At 39.7% G+C, this 24,357-nt stretch overlaps 1 protein-coding gene across 2 annotated transcripts in view; it reads right to left on the reverse strand.

Moving 5' to 3' along the window:
- The window catches only part of ptn (pleiotrophin), a 36,984-nt gene extending 16,748 nt beyond the window's left edge, over window positions 1-20,236 (reverse strand). The window contains exon 1 of one of the 2 annotated variants that reach the window (XM_017034780.2): window positions 19,949-20,236. The gene's annotated coding sequence lies outside the window, so the exon portion shown is untranslated. Of the gene's footprint in view, window positions 1-12,135; window positions 12,359-19,948 lie in introns of those variants that run through there. The other variant, XM_008315618.2, reaches the window with a different exon arrangement.
- Between the last annotated feature and the right edge of the window lie 4,121 nt (window positions 20,237-24,357).

The raw sequence follows: 24,357 nt of genomic DNA on the forward strand, positions 1-24,357 counted from the left end.
TTCCTTAATGTTAGCTTAAAAAACACATTTAATTCTCCTTAGGAAGACAAATATCCCAGGCAACAAATGAACTAAATAAAAAAGTGAGTTTGGTCTAAAGCTAACTGTAATATTTGTCAAGAAACACACTAGTCAGTGCTACAGTAATACCTGGACGTTACATAACAGCGACCATTGAAGAAAAAGTGATTCATTTCTCCGGGGGTCGGTGGGATGCCCTAATTGAGGCACGGCACAGTTCCTCATGCGTTTAGGTGCAGATGATTAGAGGAAAATGCCACACATTTTCTGACTTGTGTTTTGTAAAGGTCAGACAGTGGGGGAGAGGCTGGTGTGAAGAGGGTCCCCGCTATCTCTGAGAACAGCCCTGGAGGAGCCTGCAGGGAGCAGCACTCCGGAACAAAAGCAGCATGTGTGGTGCACTCCGTGTGTGTGTGTGTTTGCAGGGGGCGCATTTGTGTATATCAGGTATAAAGTAGCTAGGCTGCAGGTTCACATTTTGACCTTCAAAATTTAGTTTTAATTTCAGATTAGTATTACGATCAGATTAGCGCTAGGGTAAGGATTAATATAAGGTAATTATTTGCAATGGTTAATGTTAGGGTAATAAGTGAAGGAATGTAGAATGTCAATGTGAACTGTTTACAAACCACAGAAAACAGTGTTAAATGGTGTGTGTGTGTGTGTGTGTGTGTGTACATGTTGTAGGTCTCCACTGATTAAGAGGGTATTTTGAGTTGAAAATCAGAATTAGGGTCAGATTTATCATATACAGTGTTCCCTCTCGCAAAAAATAAACTAAAAGCCATTATAAAATAATTATACATAAGAAGGTTTTGGCTTTAAAAATGTGGATTCTCGTTTTGAAATTGAGATAAGCGCATTTGCGAACAATTGCTGGTAGCTTTGTTTACCTAGACGAGATCGTACACAGCATAGTATTGGCTAATACAATGCGTACTCGGTTAGGTTACTCAATAGGAGAGGGATTACTGTATCGCTAATGGGTAGAGAAATGGTTAGAGGGCAAACCCCGAAAAACCGTTTTTGTTCTTATTTAATGGTTGAAAAAGAGAGATTTTCTAAGAAGTTAGTTTGAAATAAAAAGGCAATAAAAATGTACTCATAAATTTGCTCATAAACTCAATTTAGCCTTTCACAAAATCACACACAAAAGGACATAGACACTTGGATGAGAGGTGAAACGTCTTCAACTTACTTCAGGTGAGTCCAGTCCAGTTGCCTACTTTTAAGATTACACTACCATCACAAAATATGTAAGAATACTCACCCAAACTCTTTGGTCTTACTTCACTTCTTGTTTGGAGTGTGATACAGGCATCATATTCTACAAACCTCAGTTTTTCACTGTGTTGTTAAGAAGCCTGCCCGCCTCTCATGAAATCGCATTTGGTGAAATGAATGATAAACAAAAGCTTTGTGAGAGCATCTGAGCTAAAACTGTTGAAATGAAACTCAAACACATGACTGCCTCCATTACTCTCACACATCTATAATTCCTACGCCTTCGTCCAACACCCCCTCATCTTCTTCTGTTAGGCATCCTCATATGAGGACATCATGAGCCCCCACGCTGTCTCCGCAACAATAAACTCCAGTGGTTATCAATTACCTCCCTTTTTGGGATTATAAAACTCTTTGCAAATGCGAACCATGCTCGCCCTCACTGCTTTATCTCAAACTCCATTCAGGGCTTTCATTGTCACGTCGGTGCCAGTGTTTTCCCACAGTAAAATAAGGCTGCACAGAGAGAGGCCCACAGGAGTGGATTCATTTTCAATAGAGGCCTGACATTTCAGACAGAAATAAAGAATAAAAAAAATTAGGACACAGTCATAACAGGAAGAAAAACCATGAAGACCGAGCCTACCTTTATAGTTTCTTGCATTTCCTGTTTGGAGATTTGCTTAAATTATCATACTTCTATGCAAATATTTGCAAAAACAATGTGTTCAGCAAATAGTTTTTTGGTATCCTCGTCTTTTGCCATAATTAACTTCCCCTAACTGGTTACATTTTTGTGCCCAGTTACTGCTGAGCTTATTTTTAACCTGACCAATCCAATCCTGACCAATTTTTGTACCGCAAAAGTAAGACTTCATGCAGTGATTTTTCTTAATACATTTTTTGGAAAATTAAGAGGGCGGTTTGAAGCCTGCACTGGTTCTTTACTGGTTCTTTACAGGCAAGTTATCTGTCTGTTGGACCAGTGCAGGCTGATCCTCGAGGCAGCTGATGACAACCCAGGAACAGAGCTCTGTCCCCTAAGTCCTTTACTGTTAGCATCAGCCGTCATGCCCTCCTTCTCTGCGGCGCTCTCCTTCTCCAACATGCTCTCCAAAGGCCCTTGTTTAATGTCTGTCTAATTAAATAAGCAACATTCATCTTTATGTGTGTGCGCACTCCTTGCAGGAACTGACAGAAAGCACCTTGAGCCATTTGTTCATTAAAGTATGCTGAGTGAGGATGCCTTTTGCACACAGCGTGGACAGATTTGTTTGCATTCTGATTAAGCCCCTCTCCCCTTTATTTCCCCCTCTTCATTCCTGGCCTGTCCTTTACTCTCACACTCTGCATCCCTCCTTCCACTCCACATTCAGCATATTTAGCTGAGAGATACAAAGGGAATTTGTATTTCTGTCCACTTGAGCGGCACTGTGCATATCTCAGAACATTTAATTTTGCTTGTAAACATGAGCGACAGAATTTCAGACTTGCCGCCGCAGAGGCAGTGACAGCTTATTAAAAGGAAAGTGCGGCTTTTGTAGGCTCTCATCTTGAAAGTGAGAATGCCCTTAATGTGCTGTGAACTAAGATAAATAATTCCCACAGAATCGCCTGCCAGTCATAACACAACCCCGGGAATAACAAAGACGGAAAAAATGAAAATTATTGTAATAAATGAATGAATATATATGCACACAAGGAACAACTTAATTTCTTTTTTGGCGTAATCTGCGTAAAAAGTATTGGTGCAGTGTGACACCTCCTGGGTGCACAGTGGGTTCATGCTGCATTATTAAAAATTGAAGTGACATGTTCTGAATTAGTGAACAGGATAATAGAAATGTAATGATCAAACGGAAGTGCAATTCAAACATTCGTTTCTATATAAAGGTCCTTCGTGTAACAGTTATGAAAGGTTTATAGTCAGAGGATGGAGACCATTTCCAGCTGCTCCAGTGCATCATCTGCCTTCATCTCTCTCTTCATGTCCTCCTTCACTGACTTCATTAATCCTTCCTGAGGTTTTCTACCTTCTCTCCTGCCTTGCAGCAGTGGCATCTTCACAAAATGTTGACAGAACTTTGGTTATTGAGGTATAGTTATATTCCAGAAACATACACTACATCAGTGGTTCTCAAACTTTTTATACTCTGTACCACCTAAGAAAACATTGCTGCCAGACATCCTATTTCAAAATCTCACAAGTAGCTACACATTTTTTCTAAATGTTGTATTAATGGTATGTTTCAGATTTATTCAAATGAAAATGTAAATGTGAAAATGTGAATTTTCTCCTCATACCACTAGAGAGTGCTCAGGTACCACTGGTAGTACACGTACCACAGTTTGAGAACCACTGCACTACATTACATCACTTGGTGGAGCCACTGTCTGGCAGCTTCATATTGAACATCCTATGTACAATATAGCCATAATTTCCACCAAACATCTCCAAACATATTGCAGCCATCATTGTTTTTGAAAATTGACCAGAACAGGAGGTCCACCATGTACGACATCCAAGTTACCATCTCCCATAGATTTACTAGGAAGCCTTTTCACGATCATACCAACGTACGGCATTAAAAAGTTGCTGACTTGTCAAGGAAACTGAAATTAAAAAGGCTACATTTTAATATAGTCATGTTAGCATGGGCTAACCTTGGTACCAAATGTAGCCTTTGGACAAATGTAATTTACCTTATACTGCTTCTAATGTTAGGTCCGTCTGTTTTCCTGTTCCTGTGTCTGCTGTGTGTGTTTATAACCTCTGTCTCTGTTAGTCTCATTCAATTCAACAATTTAGCCAAACTTTAAAACTAAATGTTTTAAAGAAGTTCATGTTTTGTTGCAGTCCATGTCTTGTAGTTTTCTGTGACCAAGTGAGTTTTTGTTGTTTCTAAACCAGCTGAACCTGAGGAGAGTCTCCCTTGTGCTGTTGGGTCCTGTCTACTTCCTGCCATGTCCACACATAACATTTAAGAGCCTGTAATCAATTCTGAGCAGCCCTAACTAAGCTGTAATATTTTTTATTTTATAAGTTCCCTAAAAACAGAGAGCTAAATAGAGTGGTCCTTCTTTGGCTAGATGTCAGCTTTAATATTTGATGTCAACATGAATGACACGCTGTAGCTAATCAAGGACGCTTTAGAAAGAAATGTAGTAAAATATCATCCTTTCAACAATGTACTAGATGTCGGACTTTTTTGTTTTCACCCCTTTTCACACAATAGAATCAGTAAGCCTCACGGACAGTGGTTAAAAATGTAGAATTGCAAGAAAGCTTTGGATGCAGCATAAAGTATTTACTATTTTATCAGAGAAAAAAAGTCTATTTGAGGCTATTTTAATGTAAAAATATATTAAACTACATCTCGACTTTACTGTAAACTGAAGAATTCCTGGTACCTGTGATGCTGTTTGTGGTCAAATACAATGTAATTTACATTCGGTATCAGTGGGGATTTGTGGATTCATTATCTCAAGGGTGTTTGCCTGAGGAGGAGGCGAGGCCATTGGTGGATCTGTTGATGTTCATCTCTTCCCTCTGGCAAATTTCTGCATCGTCTTTGAAAAAGGTTTGCGAATGGTGACAGCAGGAGCAGAAGCTATGGTAGAGCAACAGTGAAGCGAGCTGTCACTAAGACTTGCACAAGATGTGAGCGTTTGACTGCCAGACAAGGAAAGCAGCAAGACAATCACAGGGAAAGCGTGGGCAGATCCCGATTATTCACTTTAGCAAAACAAATTGTGGTGGACAGTTTTGACAGCTTTGCCACCCTTCTGATGAGATGTGATGTTATGTTTACAGTATTAGTGTCACACTGCAGGCATGCAATGGTGTTTGTATTTATGTGTGTGTGTGTGTGTGTGTCTATATATATATATATATATGTATATTCTTGTGTACACATACATACTGGGAAAGATGCAACAAATATTACTTTTATGACACATGGTATGGTGTGGTTCAGTAGCTAATAAGTACGACAGTCCGGCTAAAATGTGACAGGCTTAGCATCACTGCAAAACTTTTGCAAAGTGTGAGTAAAAATGTCTGAAAAAATATGCTTTCGTCCTGGTATATGCTATTGTTCTGCCCTAAAAACCTATTTCAAAGAGGCACAATTCTTTTGGAAAAAAGTGAATTCTATATTTCCTCATTGTATTCACATATTTTACCAAAACTGTTGTTTATTTATGGCCCTACAATCTGTGAAGGAAAGGTGCTTTCATCAAAGAAGCCCTCCACACTGAGTCTAATACTGAAAAACAAAGACACAGATCAGATTTCTTTGTTTTTTGCTGAAGCACAGCAGTCCTGTCTTCTCCCCTGCAGCCTTCGCGCTGGTTGCACAAAGCTTGACTGCACATTACAAAAGCCTCACATAGGCAAACTGTGGAGAAAAATTCCCTCCAGGCTCCGTACTCACCTCGGATCATACAGAAGCAGCGAGCGGAGAGAAAAATACAGGTCACCGTGGTGCGAGATGCACGTCATACACCTCCTTCACAACAGGCAACCAAAAAGACTTTAAAATAGAAATAATAGATGGACTCGGCAACCTTTGAGTCACAGCATTACCTTGATATCCATCCAATTTCAGGGATGGCTGCATCCCAGAGTTTCAGCCTCTTAATCACTAACCTGTGTGATTTGGTGTAGAGGCCAATGTCAGTGGTCATTTTCAGTGTTTCTTTCTATCAAAGGTCACTCCCGATTGTCAAGGGATGGAATGTGTGATCTGGTCCTTCATCACTGTTTTAAACTCATTTGCGATTGAAAATGCGTACAGGTGATTTAAACTGTTTTAAACTCATTTGTGATTGAAAATGCGTACAGGTGATTTAAATACTGAACGTCACAACCAGGAGGTGTGATGTTCACTTACAGTGGTACTTCACCAATTGATAGGGAGCTTTTTTTCTCCTCATCATTTTTTTCCTGATAAGTTATGTGTACTTTTTTTGTTGTATTGGTTTTTAGCTAACATTGAGCTACTTAATGCTTTAAAATGACATGTAAATCCACATGTCACCTGCTGGACTGAAAATTGGTGGTGGTGGTGACCCATTTATGGATTACTTCTATTTCTGACTACTTTTGGCTGACGTGGCCAGGTTGTGGCCTACTTGGGTTACGCGTGTGCTGTCATTCCACTCCATATGTGGGACAAATCAGAGAGTACCATGTGCCAAAACGAGTTGCATCTGGATCACGTATATTTCATGATCTGAAATAATGCAAAGCATTTTCAACACATGAACTGACCGCATGACAGTTGGTATTTTCTAAAATCAGCAGCTCCTGGACTTTGGTACAGGATGTTAAGGCTGCTCACAAATCTTCCTGTTTCTTTATAATGTCCCATCTTTTATTTTTATTTGGGGGGGAGGCGGGGCTTGGTGAATTTAGGGGCAGCTTTTCAAAGATGCTACATCAACGTCATGTGTATTATGGCCGTCACAACCATAGTTTCACTCTAATTTAAATGTAAGGCTGAAGCCTGTGGTTTTAAAAAGTGAAAAACAGGTTTTATGCCACTTTCAGCACATTCACACCGTTATCTTCATCTCCTCCGCACTTCCCTTCGGATCACTAAATGGCTGCTTCATTTTCTTTTCCAACAGTAGGTGGGTGTTTGAAGAAAGATGTTAGTGCTAAATGATGATTAGAATTTCTCCCTTTGCAGGAGGAAAAGAGGGAGGGAGAGGGAGAGAGAGAGAGTGGGGGGGGGACGACGTTTCATTTCTGATGACTCAAGCACAGACAGAAGAGTCATACTTCTGCCATAAATTCCTTTATTTTGTGTGGGCTGATGTGTGAACAGAAGACAGTGTCCTGTCCTGACGGGTGGTATTTGTTTCCTTTTGATTAAACTGTCAGCAGAGGGCTCTCATGATCTATCCATAATGGCCCTGACCTCTCATCTGCATTCTGCTGCAGCAGGGACTGTATTTAATGACACCCACCATCAGCATCCTTTCATGGCTCATATTGAACGGGGGGCTATTTTTTTCTCTCTTTCTCTCTCTCTCTCTCTCTCTCAGCTCAAACAATGAGTGGAGATTGCGTTAATGTTTACCCTCCCCTGGCTGTCATGATGCACTCTCTGTCTCTCTGTTTTCCAGCTGCTCTGTGTCCCATTGATTCAGCTCCCTCCACCTCCTTCTGCTAAATGATAGTCATGGTCCTGTTTTCTTCAGCCTAACCTCCGTGTGTGAAGGCGTTTAAAAGCTTCTTTTTTTAACCCGTACTGTACTTGTCAAATTGGGTGAATGACCTCATCAACTACACACTGGCCTCTGCTGGGTGAAATAAGTCATAGCCAGAGGGAAATAGAAGTCCCTTTGTTTAAAATAATAATAATAATAATAATAATAATAATAATAATAATAATAATAATAATAAATGCAATATTAGTTCAAGCAAAGGATGCTGGTTGTCATTTGTTATTTGTCCAAACCCTGGCTTAGGTGGCACTCTTTGGTTTGGTAATGATTTCTATATAGTTGTTTTTACACGTTTAAATATAAGGGCCAACGTTAATTATCTAACATGCAGAATAAGCCTTGTGTCTGTTTTAATTTAGCTGCATGTTATAGGCCAATGTAAAAAATTATTTGGTAAATTTTGTGTCCAGTGAAACAAATGCTCTAAACCTTTATAGAATAACCTCCAGACTTGGGCGTTGGGTCACATTAATCTCTTTTTTATCAGCTTGGTTTCCAGCCCACAATGAATTGCAGCTCAAAAACTGTGAAACAAGCCCACTGTTCACCACCTACCCATCACCAAACCCACAGAGTTAGCAACTCAGATATCACAACACCACAGAGCAAGGGGATGCCACTGGAGTTTGGGAATTTTTTGAATTACAAACAACAACAAACCAACATTCATTCCAGCACTACAGTTTTTTACTACAGGATGACTGGTACAAAAGACTAATAAGTAAAAAGGGACGAATCCTATATGACAAGAAGAGAAATAATATTTTCCGGGAGTACCGTATTTTCCGGACTATAAGTCGCACTTTTTTGCGACTTATATTCAGATGTGACTTATTTTTTACACTGACAGCAGCTAGAGGGCACTCTAGCCATGCGTTCCAGTATCTGCTACTCCTATACCACTGAAAATTTACAGTTTTATGATATTCACAAAGGCAATCACTAGAGGGCGCTGGTGTGACTTATACTCGAGCAACTTATCTACGTTTTTTTCTTCTTCATAATGCTTTTTTTTTTGCTGGTGTGACTTATACTCCAGAATGTACGGCAAGTCAAAATGTTGAAGACTTATAATATATACATATATATATAACTCCTAAAACAAACCAATTTGTAATAAAAAACTATATTTTTATAAAAACCTAGTAAAATGATTGATTCTTTGTAGAAGGTTTCGATCTAGCGCCTTTTGATTTGCTTTTTTTCCTTTACGAAACTAAAAGGAGTTGAAGACAATTAGCTCTATTTTATCACTATTTTTTTAAGGTTTTTCGTAGGAGTTTGTGACAGCACTTTTGCAAGAAAAAATGAAAAACCATCAACAATAAGAAAACTTGATAATTAAACCCCAATTACACAGTAAAATCTAGAATTGTTATTTAACATTTATATATATATATATATATATACATATATACCGGGAATAGGCATTATCCCAAACAAACATCCCATAACAGCCTGTAGATGTCCCTCACTAACCACATACAAAGTCTGCAGGTTAAAACCTGGACCGTGCAAGTCTCCTACCGCAGGGATTTGTCTCTTCAGCAGTATTTTCCCACTGAATTCTATGATTTACTTTTCTTTTCTTTTCTGTATTAGATTTAGCAACACCATAACGTACTCACAGACAGCAGATTTTGATCACTAAATAGGAAGAATTGAAGAATACACTCCTAAGTTTTTTTTTTGTTTTCACACTTTCTGTGCTAATGTAATCAGAAGCTGAGCTATGAGGTTTCACAAGAACGCAGCATAATTAAGACAAAAGATGGCAACAGCTAATTAACGGCACTGTGTTTTTGTGTTTTGTACATTGTTAAGCTGGTAATATTTTCTAATGGGACTATAAAGAAGACTGATGCTCTTTCCTTTTTGTGCAAACTGTGAGGAAATTAAGGATTTTTTTGCAGCATTGTCTTCCTCTGCCAGACAAACTCTGCTATTTTTAACTTGTTTACCCATGATTGCAGTGATGCTGTCGCTCAGCTGCTACTCTGCCAGTCGCTGCGCAAACAACAATGAATCAAACGCATCTTCCGACTCTCCTCTATATTCCGGAGCCGGGTGACAGTCTTATTTCCAGCTACAGAAGAGACAGAGACAGAAGTTATTTACTAAGGGAAGTGGACAGAGGAAGATTGGACATCCCTGATCTGTCAGGGACATGACTTTTGGTCGAAGCAAATCCGTCACTTTTATTGCATTGTCTTTGGGGCCATTTGGCACGATGAGGAGATGGAATTGGAAGGCTAACGTGGCATGTAGCTTTCATTTAGCACTGTCATTCACCGACACTGTTCCCAGGACAGAGATAAAGTCCAATCTATAACTTGTAAAGTCCAGAAACAATCCAACAGTTCCTCAGAAATAGTCTGGTCTTGCTCTCTGGAGAAAACTGCTGATCAGGGACTGAAAGTGATTATAGCTGGCAGTGTAGGGTAATAATGCACTGACAGGGTGTCGGGGGCTTTAAAAAGGAAGGAAAAATACTCAGCTGTAGGCTTTTTAGCAGCTGGCTGAAAGTTAATTGAACACCTGTTCCCTTAGAGTCTTCAGAAATCTCGCCTCAATGAGGAACTTAATAAACATGTAAATAAGTTTTTATATCCCATGTCCTTGACTTGACAAATAATGAAAAGAATAAAATAAGTAGCATCAGTGTCTCCAGGGGTGGGAGACAACATGTGTGAGTGGTGCAGAAGAGAGAGAGAAAATTGGAGTTTTAAGTTGGGAGCAATGACCAAGGAGGGCACGTGCAGCACCACAGAGATGCAGCGCCCGGGGTCTTGTGACGTCAGCGGGAGAGGCTGATGGGAATTCAATACACAGCATTCACAGTGCCTAATTTAGTCTGCAATAAATCGGCAGCAGCTTGTTTCTCTCTTTGGTCCAACTGATGGCGAACGTGACAGAAATTCACCAGTGATTCACTTGGAAGCTGAAAATCCCTGAAAACAACTCCAGATTTCAAGATGAGAGTTTACTCTGGTGTTTACTGCAGCCTCTTGACTCATATCTCCCTCATCAAATAGATTAATTACGGTAGTAATTACAATTATACTAAACATATATAATTTAAAAAATATAAATGAGTCAGTAAATGGCTAAATATTGACCAATAGACACAAGAATTAGATCAGAAATAGTCAAATTTAGCATTAATATTATATGGTAAATTATATAATAGAGTAATTAAATACCCGTGACTCACAAAAATGAGCTATGCGACCGTCAACTGGACTCCAAACCATCATTTCACAAACCTTGCATTACTATCAGCAATCAAGCACTGCCACATCAAGCAAAATGTAGCAGAATTCTTAACACGTGCCAAAGAAGTGGAATAAAAAGGAAACTCAACCAAAAGATAACTTTACCCACTAATTAAACAAAATTTGACAAAAAATGAGAAAAACCATGCCAGAAACAATCATATGATAGATAACATTTAACAAAATGTACCAAAAATAATTGTTATAATAAGTAGTAGCAAAAATATTACCATTCTTCAATACCTTCAGTCTCATAATCTATCATAAAAATGAAATGGAAGAAAGACTTTTCTGATAACATAAAAATTTTAGTGTACCATAGTTAGACCCATACCAGATATTGGACATGGCCTTATGGCTAACACAAATGGAAATGAATGTGGGAAAGTGCACTATTTGATCTATTTGACAAAACGTTTGACTCATCCTAGATCCTGACCCACCATTTGAGAAGCACCAAAGGCTACTGAACCTAATAATTCAAAAAGTCAAAGACACTGGAAAAGAGTCAAAACAGCAGTTCCGGGCGTGAAATAGGCAGCAGAAAATGTTGCCTATTTTCACTCTTTGCAAAGGAAAGCCCATATCCTGAAATCATTGAGTCCAGCTCACAGATCCATCCCATTCTGCATCACCTTCCCTCTTCAATAAGCCATTTCCATCCATCAGGGAAATAACCCTGCAGATTTTCTGCGAGTGTGTCTGCTGCTGCTGTCATTGTCTACATCCATCCTCGCAAAACACCATCTACTGCTTCCTCTATACACCAAATACGCCATGTTATTATATACCATATATATTTGATTAGATTTCCAAATAAATAAGATTTTATTTTGCTACATGGACAGATCTAATCCTTTCTTTTCCACGTGAAAACTAAACCCGATGCTGCTGCTGCTGCTGGCAGTACACGACTCTAAGCTGTAAGGTTAGTGCAATCACGACCCGAGGCACTAAACATGACCTTTCAACTTGCCACTGAGCATTAGAGAAGTCAGAGTAGATGTGGTGTACAGTAGGAGTGTGCTGAGAAGACATCCCCACCTCCTCCTGGGATGGCCTACTTTACTTAAACATGCCACAACAGCAAAGGTAGCTTCACAGTGGGAATAAAAGGGCACGAAAAATGAATAGGAAAAAAAAGAATAGTCATCACAGGGTGAAAACTGGAGACGTTTAGAAGTGTTTTTATGCGGAATCTAGTCGTTATATCCGTCGTAGCTCATGTAGCCACATTAACGTCATTACTAAAGCGACACACCCAAGCACAATTCTACCACAGCTGTAACATAATGTAATTAAAAATCGTCAATAATAACATAAAACAATTACAATACTATATATATATATATAAAAATACGGGAATATAATTACTCACCAAAACGTCTCATTATTGGTACTCCAAGTTCATCGTTCCATAGGATGATTTCAATTACTGTGTTTTACAGATTATCCGTGCGGTGCAGTTCTCACAACAAGTTATTTTATCTTCATCCATGTTCATACTGAAAACTGTATTCATTCGAGGAGTTTTAATTCGCTTCAGAATGAAAATGTCCGCGCCATAGTGGGGCAGTGCACGAAAACTTAATTGTCATCGCCAGGTGCACTTTGCTAGATTCGAGCTATTTGACCATCCAATCATATCACTCCAATCGCCAACGTAACTGTAGGACAGGTAGAGGGCCTTGATGTTGCCAGATCAAAATCCCAAAATCAAACACATGAGGCTGAAATACGATCGAACGTCATTGGAAGCAGCACAACCAAGAGAAAAGCTGAGGATGAGAATGAATGATGACAAATTCTGTGTATTATAATAAAACATGTTTATGATATTTTAAATTAAGACAGTGATTCTGGTACTATTTAGGCCATCAAAAAAGGTCTTGCTGGTCTCAACAAGTTATCATTATTAAGACTAAGATTAAAATACAGCTGTCAAGCATAAAATGTTCAGCTAACACCAGTATACAAAAATAAAAGAATACCAAATAAAATAATCAGCCTTTTAATCAGACGAAAATGCAATATACTGTATTTATGCTAGACTAAATACAGTAGTTGTGGACCCTGCCTTCTTCTCTCCTACCACTGCGTTTTAGACTGGTGTCTGACTTTGGCTGAGTGTAGAACACTGTTTTATCTCCTCCGGCTGTTTCTGGTTTTCTTTAAGTCACATGGTGCTAATTGCCCTATGGACGGCTGGTAAAAGGTGGATTGCCAGAGGAGGACTCACGAAAAAGCCACAACCTTAAAATCTACTTTTGCTAAAGGTCAAAAAAGATGAAAGGAAGAGGAAATCACATTTATATTTATTCAGATTTTCTATATTTCCCATTTGCAGTATTTAAAGGTCAACCAGGTGTATTATTGAACTTTTCAGTACAACTGAATGGTTTAAAAGCAGAGTGGACTTACTTGGTGGTAATGCTCAGCCATATAACTGTACCTTTATCATAATAGGTGCCAAACATTTACAACATCTTGTCATATGTATTTTTTAATCACTGTAGGATAACAAAGTAGCTCACAATATATTAAATGTATTTACATACAGTTTTATTTCCTTTCTTCGACAAAGGGTAAAAAAGACGATAAACAGTTGTACAGAAAGTGAGCAGAGCTTTTACACCAGTGCTTAATGCAAATCTGAACAATTCCTGCTCCTGTCTTTGTCCCTGATGGTAAAATATCTCTAAACCGCTGACATTGTGGACCTATTTAAATAAAGTACCCATGAGGACAGATAGACACTGAACTGCAGTACGAGTTTTTGATGTATCAGATCAGGCCAGTATTGGTATCAGTGCATTCTTAGAAAACTCTCATTGGCTAAAAGAAAGATATGAAATATGGAAGCAATAAAAGAGAACGAGACAAACAAAAATGGGAAGTGATATTTTAATCACATCTTTAGGCTTTAGTAAATGCTAAGTTGTGTAAACAGTGTAAAATGTTATGTCACCGATATTGTGACATAACATTTTAACAATAGTAAGCCAAAGCACAGAGTTTTTAAAGAGCTGATTAAGTTGAGGTGGACACCTGGGAAAGAAGTCCCAAGGACGGAGGAAAACGGTCAAAATATGAAGGGCATGGAACCATTATTTGCAGTAGTCCAAATAATGTGAATAGACAATGTGTGTGTTCCTTTTCCCAGGACACAACCTTGTACAACACTGTCCTGATCCTGTACTTGTCCTGAACCACACAGCATGTGAGACGTTGCCTTCACTAACCCTGCTAACAGCTTTAAACTCCAGCTGAGACGGAGGGCAGGTCCGCCGCTCCGGCCTGGTGTTTGTGGTCAGTCAGAATGTGAACCCCTCGTGAGAAAAAAGCAAGTGAGTTATAATGAGGCATCCCCCCTCTGCTGGTTGTTTATTGGGACAGACCGGCTGTCTCACAGCACAAGCCGTGGACAGAATACTAATGGATATGACTAATTACACTCGTTCACTTTCTCCTTACAATTTCAGTCGCTATCACTTTTCCTCTGCTCGCAGGAAACTCTCATCTCTTAACTCACTGATTCCCAATCCATTATTCATGTACTGTATCTCACCAGATGACATTATATTATGCACATGTTTAAGGGTATTTGGGAACACTTAAAAGAGTCTGACAGGCTCCCACCCTCCTCTGCTCCTTGTTTCTAATCACTTTATTGGTGGGTGGACATTAAACCATAAAGCCACTATAGAGTGGGGTCTAATCCAATTTCACCCTTCATCCATTAAAGGTGTTTAATTTTCCAAATCACACTTTCTCGTGCCCCTAAGGGGAAAGGCGGAGGAAAGGCTCCCAGAGGAGAAAAAACTCTGCTGCACCAGATTAAGGAAAAAAGCCTGATGTAATTGAACCGAGGATTACGCTCTGCCTTTAGAACGAGTAGGTTGTTTGAACTGTTTAACATCATCCTGATATTAAGTGTTGAAGATTTGGCCTTTTAAGCAGCCAAGTAACTGCACTTTAGTTTAATAAAGTGAGCTGTTAAGTGGGAAAAAAGGAAGCAATTCTTCTCCGGAGAAATATAATTTTGCTAAAATGTTTGGTGATGGTTGCATTTAAGGGAACCTAAGATACACATTTAAGAAATTAAATATTATAATAGGCCACATAAGCATATATTTCATTTAATTATATATTTTATATTTTCAATTAATTAGTGTTAGTAAAACAGTCTTCAGAATCATTTAAATACAGTGCCTCCCAAGACAAATCCAGACACAATATTTGTGATGGTACTGTGACAAGTGACAAGGAAATGTTTGTTTTCTGCCATTTTAACACATTTGAGGCATTAAGATATTTCGAACGTCGTTTTACCGATGGAGTGCAGATATTTCTTTATAGATCCTCTGATTAACTGAACAAATTGACATCACCATCAAACTGTGGTTTTTTAGTTTATTTACGTCATTCAGAGTGAATTTATCCTGAATTTCTCAGTCAAGCGAGCTGAAAAGCAAGTAAAGTTAAATTTGACACTCTTAATATCTTAAATACTTGTACTTCTTTGCATGAAATAAAGTGTGAAAACATGGACTTTTTGTTATTTAGAGATGTTGAAAGTTCTAAGAGTCTAACCTCCAGATTAAGTTTTAATAAGATTTATCTTCATCCACACCTTTTGAAAGTGATTTTCATGAATAACTACACCTTCTATTTAGAAACAGAAAATCAACAACCAGCCTGTGTGTTTTCTTTCACTGCTTTTATCAATACACCATCCTGACTGCCTTGCCAAAATCCAATTATGACTGTGGGAACTGTTTTAATGTTATTGCTAATAACTCCACAGGTCGAATCCACTTGTGGCTACAAAGCACATAAAAATAAATAAAATAAGGTTGAATTGATTGAGCCCGTAGATTCCCACATTAATGCGGAGCCACTGACAGCTGTGTTATTTAATTGCCCCCTCAGTGTTTTCCTCCGAGCCGTTTCACAAGGTTCTGCACTGACGAGGGGCCTGTGGCCCAGGTCAGTAACTTTTATTTCTGCTGCACAGATCGTCACCAGGAGAAGAAATGACCAGCTGTTCACACCGTGTGAGCCTGACACTGATGTTCAGATTTTTTTGTTTTGTTTTTTTTTACTAAAGCCTAATTACTGTCTGCACCGACTCTTGTATTGTGTCGGTTTCTCTAACAATAAGTAAAGCATGAGAATCCTTCAGTTAATTAGAGGAATACAAACACTCTCCTCTTCACACCGAAGACCTCGACTTCTTGTATCATATTTGCCAAAGATACACAAAAAGCATCCTTCCCTGTGTAAACCACTGCAGCGGTGCAAACATCAGCTGCGGGAATGAGCTTAAATGTTTATTTTCTGCCCAATAATCACATATTCTGAATATCAACGACTCACACTGTTCCCTTGACAATTTTGAAAATCCTTGTTTTCAGCAACAGCAGGAAGCCACTTAGCCATCTGAGAGCTGCACGTGAACAACAGACTTCTGTCTGATGGCCTTAATTAAACACCGTAATTGTAATATGTTCGCCGTATTCATTTCATGAGGTGAAATTGTGCTGGTGTTGTTACGGTGGCTTGATACGCCAACTTTAAATTCATTTTATGATTCGTTCTGACCAAAAACTCTTTTTATTTAAAAATCATTCTTCACTTTTCCCTTTATGTTAAAATTGTTATATTAAATGTCTCTTCTAACTCATTTTATATAATGAAGTAGTCTCTCCGCTGACGTAAACATGCTCAGGAAGAGCAGGGATCAAACCATGACCCTTACGTTTGAACCACCTTGTAATTAACCTGTTGCCACAATTAAGTCAGTTTTCTCACAGATGAGTCGAGAGTTGTGACTCAAAGTTAGTTACTCTATTTACAGACATGTCAGCAAGAACAAGGCCAGGTCGCAAAGTGGGGGGCGTGGCCCCGCAGAGAGTGTTGGACCATTTATGTTTGTCTTTTTTCAATGAGAATATCAGGATTCTAGTGTTTTAAATAATGTTCAGTGGAGATCTGAGGCAATGGCTGTGAATTTGTCGACAATGGAATTAGTCCTATCTACAAAAGGGGAAGGGTCAAAGATAAAGGTTGGCTGAATCCCTCACCCATCAATGCACCACTGGACTCAAACCCTGAACCTTCTTGGTGAAAGACAGCTCAGCTATCTACAGATCAGAGCCTCTCTGATATGTACGTATCATTCCATATGGCGAGAAAATCCACAGTCAGCATCAGAGCTTGTCTAATCAATCTCTAATCCAGAGCCTCCCATCAGCTGTTCTGTTATCATTTTCATTAATGAGGATTAAGCAGGAGTTAATTTGAGAAAGGCAGCCAGTGAACCATGCTCAGGTTTACTGTAGTACAGCAAATAAAAATGAATAAAAAGTCAAACTACCATGACTAAATGTTTTTGCAGATGTGAAGAATTAATTCTTAACTCATTAAAAGATGCTAAAATGGGAAGTAAAACATCACGAAAAACATATTAACAATCTTTACTGGCAATCAGGTTATAATATAAAAAGAAATTAAATTAAGACTTGAGTTAAACACGTCTAATTAATTCCAGCTTTGGTGAGTGTTTACTGCCATCTGACCTTTGCCTTCTGGTCACCTACATACATTACAGCATGCACCACCAGCATCAGGCCCAGGGGGGGCACGGTTGTGTACATGTGTCGCAGCCATGTGACCAAGAGGGACAATAATGAGCTGACTGATGAGAGCAGGACAGCCTGAGGTTATCATTAGTTCCCTGAGGATCAAACATCAGATCAAGTCAACAGCCGAACTCATGTATTGGTTTTTCCGCACAGGAAAACGAGTAAATTTGTTAGATATTTCAGGGCGATGGAAGAAATAATCAACACCTTTTGCGGAGTAATGGTGCGAAACTGGATGGTGATCGAAAAAAAGGACAACACAACCGGCCCTCGGCTTAATTAGAAATCACTTACAAAAAGCATTAGCAGTCAACGTGCACTTGCACCTTGGAGACCAGCGCCGCAATAGAAGGACTTTCTCTCATCAGCAGCTTTTATGTTTGACTGCAGCCTGTAATAAAAATACCTCCTTGACATCTATGCATTTCCACACTTGGCTATTTAACACAACAGCATTGAATGAAAATGTTTTTTTGCCAAGCTGCAAGGTGCAGTGAGCAATCCTAATTGTATATACAACATTTAGACCAAGTGTTTAGGTAGTGAGGACACTGACTGTCCTTTTTAGTTTTTTTCAGTTTCCAGACATAATATCCTCAGGACTTCCATCTTCTCTCTTTGGATGTCAATGGTTGAATCCATTAATAGTGTCTGTAGCAAAGTTTTGGAAAAACTTTATTAGTTATTAAATCCCTGGCAAACTGATAACACTTATGCACATATTCTAGCCCAGTAGGTGGCAGAAATGTAGCTTCAATGTACAAGGATGAGATGTACAATGTTCGATCCTACTTACGATACTGATCCTGACTATCGGATCAAGCTACTACTAAAAACTACATGTGAGCGGTCAAACCAAGAATGATGTCTGTGCTTTTCATTGTGGATGCTGTTTAAGTGGAAGTGGTTGTTCAGGAGGATGTTGCCTTGACAGGCCTCTCTTCTGGCATCCTTGCCTTCTCTTTTCTTCTTTTCTCTTCTTTTCTCCTGCTTTTCTCCTGTGGAGGCCCTCTGGACACCATCGGGGCTCATTTTGTGTATCCCACATGCGGGCAGGGGTCAGAGCCTACCACACAAGAATGAACCTAGCCTCTCAGTGTGAAGATCTTTGTGTACGTCCTCATCCCCCTTCCTTCCTTTTTAGCCTCCACTTGCTTGTGCCCTATACATGAGAATTGGCTCCATTCACCCTGCTTTCCTCCCCCCTGGAGCGTGGACTTCACGGGCCCCAAACAGCGCAATTCTATGCCTTATTTCTCCAGCTTCATTCATGGTCAAAGTGAAAGTTTGTGAAAACACAGAGGGAAATGAAGTGGCTTTGTCCTCGGTCTTTGACATATAGGCCGGGGGATCACGTGGTGAAATCTGTGGGGCAACTGTTTAACAAGAGAAAAGGGCAGAATGTGCAAAATATTTCTTCAAGGCCTCCATCGTGGATACCACCACAGAAGAGAAATGCCAAGGTCTGGAGTGTTGGGATAAAAGAATGTCCAGTGTTATGAGATCAGTTTTCATCCTGGCTAAACCACACTGTGTCCTGACTTTTTTTTTCTAACTTAAGCTGGGTTTTTTTTGTCACTCAAGCTCATCTCCTTCTCATGTTTAATCTCCCCCAGGCTCTTTCATTAGGACCACACCATGTGTTGATTCTAAAGAAATAAAGCAGACACCTCATTTCCAGGCAAGAATGAGCCGGAGGAAGCTTTTGTCCAACGCAGGAATGTCCACAACACAGAGACAGTGAGAAGAGAGGAAGACTGTTAGGTCTGATTGACTGGTGTTGCTATACCAGGGCTGAAGGAAAAGCCATGGCAACCAATGAGAAGGTCTGCCTTGCTGGACCACGTAGAGCCGATACAATACGGCCGCTTTGGGGTTTGTCATTCCAGTCAGGCCTGACCCAAATTACTCCATCCTGGGGAAAAAAAAGGTTGTCCCACTTCATCTAGCACGCAAACACTAATCGGAGCTTGCATAAATTTGGTTTATCGCGATAACAAACAAAGCATATGGGTGTTTGAAGTCTAATCGCTGAGAAAACAAAGATTTAATGCCACAGACCACAGAGCTCAATTATGGGATTTTTAGGGTCTTTTTTACTGTTTACCCAATATGTCTATAAGCCACTTCTCAATCTGCAGCAATAATTCTCTGCTACTCAGCCTCAACATTTTAATATCTGCAATCAACAGCCCCAGGGCCACATCTGCCCAAATTGGGGAAAGTGCAACAAAGACAATTAGGACCATGAAAACACAAGTTAATGTTTCGTATTTCACCAACAGGCAAAAACAGCCTCACAAATGCAAAACACCAATGTTTTTTTCTACATTATTTATTTACTCTAAGTTTCATTATTGTGTGCTTTTAATCAGATAAATCCCACCAGCTGTTCTCTATCCATTCATCTTTCTGCCTGTGAACACAGCTCAACAAAGTCCAAAGTTTCAGAGCGGCCCGTTGATAATCACGACCTGCCTGTGCCACATTAGGGACCAGGCAGTGAGTGAGTGTAAGCTGCAGTAGAAAAGAAAATCCACTTACTTTTATTTTGGAGGTCTGGTAGTTGTATATCAGAGCTGAAGTAGTTGTTTCTCTAGACTCTTTTCATCTGCACCTCTGCCCCGCTGCCCTGCCTCTTCAATACCAGTTCTCTTTGTGGGCTGAGCATGAGATGGCCGTGTAGTGGTGGGGTTTTTTTTACGTGGGGTAGAGGGAGGAGGGTGGTTGTTGAGAGGCAGTTGTCGAATGTCGGGTTTCCTGACTGGTGATCAGGAGCTCATTACCACCCCACCACCCCCCCTCCCTTCAAGGTCACTCCAGGGACGGCCCCAATGCCTGGTGCACTCTGTGAGACAACAGAAAGAGGAGATGTGAGACAGAGGATGAGAGACGGTGAGGGAAGGAGAAGGAGGTGGTGGTGGTGGAGGGGTAAAGTGCCTCTGTGCTCCGTGGGGACGATGGAAGAAGAGGCAGAGGGAGTGAGGGGGGATTATGAGCAGGGAGACGATGATAGACTCTGATGTCTATAACGACTGAGAGGAGGAGAGCGTGACAATACAAGGAAAACAAGAAAATGTGAATGGAATTTACGAGGTGGAAGCCGAAGCCCAGTCTGACTCCACTGAGTTATATAAATTATTGTGTTGATCCATGGAAAAGTGAGCACAACCACAGCAATCAATACCTTATTGACACAATCACAGCAGCTGCTGGGACCTGGGTTTGTTTTTTTGTTTGTTAGGGTTTTTTCTGGGCTGTCAAAATGAACCAATTAATCACATTAATTACATTTTTTAATTAAACAGATTATTTTTAATGCATCAGTGTAATTACAAATACCAGAGAATATTGGTCTAAATTTTGCCTGATCCATATATTTGGACAGATTAATCATTTGTCTGTTTTCAGATGTGAAGCTCTTTTTTGCGTTGTTTTTTGTTTTCTTTTTACTAGTTTCCAGTTCCTGCCCATAAAGGTTTTTGACCTGGTCCGAAAGTTATGAAAGGCCCAGCTTTGTTCACTTATACTACAATTATAGTACATTCTAAAGTACAGTGAGTTCCTAATTACTTTATTATCGTTCTGGAGAACGGATGTTAGTGGAGCTCAGATTTTAATGAAAGGATTTAACGACAGGTGAAAATCAGAGAAGACGTCAAAGATTTGTTTGTGTTAATGTGCAACCGAATACTTTAAAAGTCCAGACATAACAAGTGAAGTCAAACGACAGCATTAAAAAAAATCAAACCATAAAACCCAACTAGGTCAGTGTGGAAGCAGCAGTAACTCAAACAAACTATTGGCAAAGTAATATTCTAGCCTCTTTCAACATGTTTACTATGTTTAATTTCTGGCATTTTATGCTTTTTTGCCCTGGTTAATACCAGCCTTTGGAAATCACCCAGAGTGAACTGTGAAGCGGGTTACAAAGACAAACCTTCCACTCAAAAAACACTACCTAGGATTTTTTGTTTGTTTGTTTGTTAAAAGGGACATTTTTTCACAGGACAAACAACTCCACCTTTAACACCGCTACTGATTCGTTTTCAGTTTTTCTTTGCAGGCTCTAATGATTCTTTTTGTCAATGCATAATTAGATTTTCAAGTCAGTTGCCCAGCACTGATTTTCGGTTCGACTAATGGATTAGTTGGACTTGAAACAAAAAGAGCAGCTACTTAGTGAATCAGAAACCTGAATCATGGCTCATTTATTATAAAAATGATGAGCTTCTCAAGAAATAAAGACATTTGAAACAAGATTAAATCAGTTCCAATGGCTTTTCATGTGTTCTCTCTTTGTTTCTTGAAATTTGTATCAGAAAAAAATTAATTGAACTCTAATTGGTAACCAGATCTCCAATTTTTTGGAGAATATTCTTTAGACATTTTCAAAGACCAAATTGCCGGACATGACCCTGTGGAGCAGCAACACGGTGCTGCAGCTGGACAAAGCCTGGATTGACAAATTATATCACATTCAATCAATAACTCGCACCATTAGCTGTGTCCAGGAGTGATGTCAGACTGCCTGTGTTAACTCTCTGTCGTCCACACGTACAGAGAAATGGCCTTGTATTTCATTTGATAAGGCTGATATTGACTGACCACTCAGGACTGACTCTGTGGGGATGGGGACCTGGGAGGGACAAATAAACAGTCAAGGATAATACACTATTTCACCATTAAGAAACAATTACAGTTTAGCGTCAGTTAACACTTTGTTGAACAACAAAAAAAATAGTCATTTTGGACTACTATTTTTTCAAACTATAAGTCGCTTTTTTTCATCCTTTGGCTGGGTTTGCGACTTAGGCACTCAGGTGCGACTTACATATTAAAATATATAATTTCATATGTCTGTTATTTTCACACTGACAGCCACTAGATGGCACTGTAGCTGCTTGTGAGACTTATACTCTGGAGCGACTTATAGTCAGGAAAATACTATAATCCTGAAGCTGGTGAAGTTGAAGTTGTGAACTGACAGATTTGGACATTACTGTTGTTCTTTCTAACCCTCTCATTTCTGTCGAACCTGGTCACCACCCAGCGTCACCTCCAGCGGCACCCCCCCCCCCCCCCCCGCCTCTACAACTACAGTCCTCTCTTCTCCCACCTCCGAGGAAGAGTGGGAGTTCATGTAAAGTTCATAAATGTGTGCGACGTGAATTTGAGTTGTGGATCTTTTGCCAGACGAGTAAAAGTTTGCTGTAAAAGTCATCAAAAAAATTCAAACAGTTTAAAAAAGAACTGAGGTGCAAGGTGCCGGTAGCAAAGAAGAATAGATTGGTTATGAAGGAACCTCCTAGGGTTTTTGGAGTTTGGTGGTTCATCTGCTTCAGAGAAGATGAATGTCCTAATTTAAAGACAGAAAATAAACCTAAAAGCAGTGTTTGTTTTATTCTAAAATGGTTCATGTTTCTAACGTTTGAAGAATCGACTCGTTGTGATAGTTTCTCTGACCAGTTCTGCACATTAAGCATCAGGTTGCACCATTGGGGGGGGTTTCATCAGCGAACCCCAGGGACGGCCAATAATTAACATGACTCATCCTTCGCCCCCTGCTGATAACGATATACCCTTCCACTGCTGCTGCAGCCCGGGTCTCACATTTGACTCATTAATAATACATTTCCATCCATTTGCAGCCCTCCCCTAAGTGAGCAATATGCTCTAGTGCCATCTAGCAGAAGAGTTTCCAATGATATCATTTCCCTCATTTGATTAAATGGGATATGACATAGAAGAAAAAAAGTATAATGATGAAAAAGGATCTTTTAAGGCTTCCTCCAGACTCCATTTTCTCTTGTGCCAAAAAGCACAAGGGGGCTCCTCCAATCAGATTCCAGAGTTGTAAGAGGAGTTTTCAGTGAAATGTGATCACCATGTTAAACCCTGAAGCTTTGAAACCGTCGGCTCTGTTATCTCCAAAGTGGGATGGAGTCACGAACCCTGGCGATGGTGTGTGTGTCCGATGGCCGGTCTGTGTTGAAACTCTGATGAAACTCAGTGAAATCCTGAGGTTGACGGGCTCCACCTTCCTGTCCTCTTGTCTGCCCTTCCATCTTTATGTTACACAAATACACAGAAACAAACGTCAGGCTACGATAGAGAAGTCATTTTTCAATCTCTGTTTTTTTTTCACCGCCCTAAACCACAGATTCAATTTGTGGAACATGTCTGAAGGGAGAGAGGAGATTAAAATTCATGGCTGCAGAAACAAAATGACAGAGAATTTGTCTTGAATCAGTCATTGATTCTTTAGGAATTTTAGACAACAATAAAAAAAAAGAGCTGTAATAACATAGTGATGGTGAGGACCAAGTGTCTGTTCACTGAGTGGTTCCTCACGTGTTCATCCCATGTGAGTCAGTGAAAAGGGGAATTAACAGGGTTTCTGAGAATCCTGGAAAACCTGGAAAAGAAATTACCAATTTTCCATTTGAAAAGGGGGAAGTGTTGCGCTGTACAGCCTGTGTGTGCCCATTAAAGAAGTAGAAAATGTCAGAACAACATAAATGGTGGAACCAGAAAGATTCTTCTTGTTCTTGTTTGGACTTCTAAACAGGACCATCATCACCACCTCTTCCACAGCTAACATGTTTTCTTTTGTGCTCGAAAATGATTCTGCCTGGAAATGGACTACGAACAAAAGTTTTGCCTGACAACCAAGCCAGACATAAGTTACGTCTGGGATCACTGTATGTGAGCAGTGTCGTCTAAAGCAGTCGTATCTATTTGGCTGCGTATGTAAACTGATATTCTAAGACTTAAAATGACAACATGAATTTTTAACGATACTTAAGGTGACTCCAATCCTCTAGTTACTGAATCACTTGCAAACTCCAGGTCTAATTGCTCCTGCATAAAAGATTTAAAGATTTATCTTCCACTTCATTTGGTACCTCGTGCCCGTCCTTACTGTACCAGCAGGTTAGAGCTCAGTTTGC

Source organism: Cynoglossus semilaevis, chromosome 8, assembly GCF_000523025.1.
Source record: "Cynoglossus semilaevis isolate Cse_v1.0 chromosome 8, Cse_v1.0, whole genome shotgun sequence".
Taxonomy (NCBI): domain Eukaryota; kingdom Metazoa; phylum Chordata; class Actinopteri; order Pleuronectiformes; family Cynoglossidae; genus Cynoglossus; species Cynoglossus semilaevis.